Source organism: Otolemur garnettii, unplaced genomic scaffold (genome assembly GCF_000181295.1).
Source record: "Otolemur garnettii isolate 467f Iridium unplaced genomic scaffold, OtoGar3 scaffold00011, whole genome shotgun sequence".
NCBI classification, from domain to species: Eukaryota; Metazoa; Chordata; class Mammalia; order Primates; family Galagidae; genus Otolemur; species Otolemur garnettii.
The window spans coordinates 24,908,629-24,913,492 of record NW_003852406.1 but is presented as its reverse complement, the minus strand read 5'-3'; the positions used below and the strand labels follow the sequence as shown (position 1 = coordinate 24,913,492).

The window sequence follows — 4,864 nt, the reverse complement described above, 5'->3', positions numbered from 1 at the left end:
TAATAGAAACTGAATGTAATGTTATATCCCTGAATCTTTAAAATTTGGGGCCTGGCCGATGTGGAGGCTCACGCCTGTGATCCTAACATTCTGGGAGGCCAAGGCAGGTAGATTGCTTGAGCTCAGGAGTTCAAGACCAGCCTGAGCAAGAACAAGATCCTATCTTTATTAAAAATAGCTGAGCATCAAGACAGGTGCCTGTAGTCCCAGCTACTCGGGAGGCTGAGGCAAGAGGATCACTTGAGCCCAGGAGTTTGAGGTTGCTGATAGATACCACACTCTAGACTGGGGCAACAGAGTGAAAGAGACTTTGTCTCGGCTCAGCGCCTATAGCTCAACTGGCTAAGGCGCCAGCCACGTACACCTAAGGTGGCGGGTTCGAATCCCCAGCCCGGACCCGCCAAACAACAATGACGGCTGCAACCAAAAAATAGCCAGGCGTTGTGGCGGGCACCTGTGGTCCCAGCTACTTGGGAGGCGGAGGCAAGAGACTCGCTTGAGCCCAGGAGTTGGAGGTTGCTGTGAGCTGTAATGCCACGGCACTCTACCCAGGGGGACAGCTTGAGGCTCTGTCTCAAAAAAAAAAAAAAAAAAAAAAAAGAGACTTTGTCTCAAAAAGGGGAGAGGTGTCTTGTATTTTGTATTGATTTTTTTACCTTCAGTTTTCTTTTTTCTTTTTATTTTTGGTTTTACTTTCATTTTTCTACTGATTTATTTCTATTGGATTTTTTTTAAACAAAAGGATTGACTTGCCCTAGATTGGAAACTTTAAAACTTGTCCTCCACCATAGAAAGTTTGAGATGCCCTGTTTGAAAGGGTCCCACATATCACAAACACCCAAGAAATTGGAAATGGAGCACATGGGATCTGGGGCTCAACCCTGGCATCGTGAAGCCAGCAGCCAGGACATCGGTTCCAGTAACAACACTGGTCAGGTGTTCGGGAAACACTGCCCCTTGCATTTTGCCCTGTGTCCTCAACACAGAAAACAACTCGGTCTGAATATTACAAAGGTTTCTGGGTTTGGCTTCCAGCAACAATGGAGACTGACACTGCTTCAGAGCCCAGGACATAGGGAGGATTTGAGTGGTGGAAGCACTTAGGTAAGAAAAAAGACAAATTAATTAACTTCTCAAATCCTTTATCTCAGATAATGAGAATGCAGTTATTTCGTGCGCAGTGAAACACCATTTCCCAGTAGGGCCACATGGCCATTTTCATGCTTCTCTTTGTGCTCTAGTTGGTGGTTCAGAAGGTACTCAGGAATTAGTGTGGCGTTGGCAGCTGCTTGGTGGCAAAGGAATTCTTTTCACTATATAAACACTTTACCTTACCTTTAAATCTGTATAGATATAGGTATAGATGTAACATGTATGAAGTTAATTCTTTGCTGCCTGAATCTACTGCTACTTTAAGAGATAGTGAAAATTATAATATATGAGGTAAAAATTCTATCATAAAATGAAAACATTTTGTAATGGGCTGAGTGTGGTGGATCACACCTGTGATCCTAGCACTCTGAGAGGCTGAGGGGGAAGGGTCACTTGAGGTCAGGAGTTCAAGTCCAACCTGAGCAAAAGAGGCTATAGAGCAGCAGTTCTCAACCTGTGGGTCATGATCCCTTTGGCGGTTGAACGACCCTTTCCCAGGGGTCGTCTAAATACATCCTGCATATCAGGTATTTACATTACAATTCATAATAGTAGAAAAATTACAGTTATGAAGTAGCAATGAGAATAATTTTATGGTTGAGGAGTCACCACAACATGAGGAACTGTATTAAAGGGTCCTGGCATTAGGAAGGTTGAGAACCATTGCTGTAGGAACTCCATCTCTACTAAAAATAGAAAAACTAGCCGGGCATTTTGGCAGGTGCCTGTAGTCCCAGCTACTTGGCAGGCTGAGGCAGGAGAAGCCCTTGAACCCAGGAGTCTGAGGTTGCTGTAAGCTGTGATAAAGCCAATTGTACTCTAGCCAGGGCCACAGAATGAAACTCTGTCTCAAAAAAATAAGTAAAAGACTTTTTGTGATATTTTCTGCAATAATGATAGTTTTTTTTCTTTCTTTCTTTCTTTCTTTTTTTGAGACAGTCTCACTATGTCACCCTAGGTAGAGTGATGTGGTGTCACAGCTCACAACAACCTCAAACTCTTGGACTTAAGCGATTCTCTTGCCTCAGACCCCCCAAGTAGCTGGGCTCAAGCGAGTCTCCTGCCTCTGCCTCCCAAGTAGCTGGGACCACAGGCACCCGCCACAACGCCCGGCTATTTTTTGGTTGCAGCCATCATTGTTGTTTGGCAGGTCCAGGCTGGATTCGAACCCGCCACCTTAGGTGTATGTGGCTGGCGCCTTAGCCACTTGAGCCACAGGCGCCGAGCCAATGATGGTCTTTCTTAAGCAACTCCACTTAAAATATTTGCACAGTCTATGTAAAATTTGTGATTCATTTCCAAATTTAAATATTGTTTTAAGATTTTACAAGCAATTCTACTCATTACTGAAACTTTGTCCAAATAGAAATTATTTTTTAAAACTAAGAATGACAACTCAAAAAAGCTAGCCTAACTTGGGATTATCATCAATAGAACATAAATTGTGCAAAAATCTTTATTTTATCAACACAAGTAATTTTACAAAAAGAAAGGCAAAAAGATATATAACAATATATGAATTATGTAACTTGATTTTATTACTTGTCAAAACATCACCAGCCCACCAACAGAATATCCAAATATGTGCAAAAGTAATTAAATTTGTCTTTACTATTGTGCCAATTTTCATTTATATTAAAAACATAGCATTATACTTTTAAAAATTTTTGATCTTATGAGAGTATATTTTTCAAGGTAGAAGGATAGAACATTTTTCTCTAATAGTTTATTGGCTCAGCTTATAATTTTAAATATTTACACATATGTTATGTGGCTTCCACCTCCTATTAGAGGTCTGCTTGGGACTGGCTACCTTCCTAAGTTGGGCCAGGGCTGCCCAACTGCTAACAGATGTGAGGGAGTTGACGCTATATTTTATTTATTTATTTTTTGACTCTACATTTTAATTCACTTAGGAGAGAAAGCTTCAAGTAGATGGAGATGTGATGAACACAAACTTCAGAAGGATAACACTGTTTTTAGAAATCATTATTGGCAATTGATTTTACATTTCATTTATCTTCGGTTAGTAGAGATGTTTGCCTGGTTTTAGTATAGCAAGGCCTCTGTAAGTGAAAGGGCAGTGGATGTCTGTAAGAGCCACCTCTGTGATCCTTCTTTGTGTTCTTTCTTTGATTCTGGAAAGATGGAGAATCCAAGTCCTGCCAAGAGAGCATGTGGAAATGCCCGCATCCTGCGTGGTCTGTCCTTCAAATCCTGCTCTGCAATCAACACCACATGGTAAGGCCAGGAGGAAGAAGACTTCCCATCACCCACAGCTGTCCCCTCTGCCAGAGGTAAAGGCTTCTTGTGGACTGAAGAAATGGACGTTCACCCCAGGCCAGTGGACTGTGAGCCCTAAGAGAAAGCAGCACCATTTATACCCTTTCCCTGCTGAGAGGCATTAGCTTTGTTTCCTGTGTGTGTGTGTGTGTGTGCACGCGCGTGCACATCACAAATGCTCTGTGTGTGTGTGTGTGCACGCACGCACACGCACATCACAAATGCACCTCTACAATCAATGATGCAATAAACACCCTCTTACAGGGGCCCTTAGGTGGATCCTTTAATTTCTCTGGAAGAAATTCCCAGGAGTGGGATCATTAGGTCAAAGGGCATACGTATTTTTAATTTTAATGTATTTTTCTAGATTGATTTCCCAAACAGGCTGTAATAATTGACATCTCCACCAGCTATGATTGCGAGCATGCTTCCCCCTCCATGTGCAATCGGGGGGAGGCTCCTTTTAATTTTGCCAGGCTGAAGGGTGTAAATGAGTATCTTATTATTTTAATTTGCATTCAGACTGAATTCTAACGAATTCAAGCCTCTTTCCATTGGTTGGATTTTTTTTCTTTGAATTCCCTACTCATCTCATTTTGCCTATTTCTCAATTGGGTTGTCTCTTTATATCAATTTATAAGAACTCTTTGGATGTTACAGCTATCAACATTTGTCTGTCATCTGCATGACAAATATTTTTTCCAAATCTGCTGCTTGTCTTTTGACATTGCTTATAGTATCTTTTGCCACAAAAAAAAAAAAATGCTATGAATACATATATAAAAACAAAAATACCTCTTTTTTTCATCTTCTAGGTTTCCAATCTTGGTTGAGTAGATAGGTACTCTAACTGTGGAGCATATGAGGCCTCCTTGCCAAAATTTATATGGATGTATAACATACATATGAAAGAGTGCACCTATTTTTATGGATTGATAGATTTTCACACGGTGAACAAACTTATGTAACCAAGACCCAAATCAGGAAACAGAACCTTACCAGCACCCCAGGCACGCCTTCTGGTCCCCTTCCAGTCACTGTCCTCCCCAAAGATTAACCTCTGCCCTGACTTCTAACTTAGCTTAGCGTCCGCACTTCGTCTAACTGAACCATCCAGGTGTGCTCCTGCGTGTCTAGCTTCTTGTACACGACACTATTTGTGAGATTCATCCACGCACTTCATTTATTCTCACTGCTGTGCTAGAGTCCTGGGTATCAACACATCACACTTCATTTATCTGTTTTATTTTTGATGGACATTGAGGTTGCTTCCAGCTTGGGGCTATTACGAATAGTGTGGCTGTAAACAATCTTGTCCATGTTCTTTGGGGAATTTATGTGCGCATTTCTGTTGGGCATTTAACCAAAAGTGTAACTTCGGGGCCATGGGGAATAGGTTCATCTTTCATAGGTATTGCCAAACAGTCAC

The 4,864-nt window shown here is 41.6% G+C and overlaps 1 long non-coding RNA gene across 1 annotated transcript; it reads left to right on the top strand.

The window, feature by feature from the left end:
- Positions 1–1,007: 1,007 nt before the first annotated feature.
- Positions 1,008–3,704, top strand: LOC111723383. The gene is made up of 2 exons (XR_002771940.1): positions 1,008–1,104; positions 3,299–3,704. It is a non-coding gene; the product is annotated as an uncharacterized LOC111723383 (long non-coding RNA).
- The last annotated feature ends 1,160 nt before the right edge of the window (positions 3,705–4,864 follow it).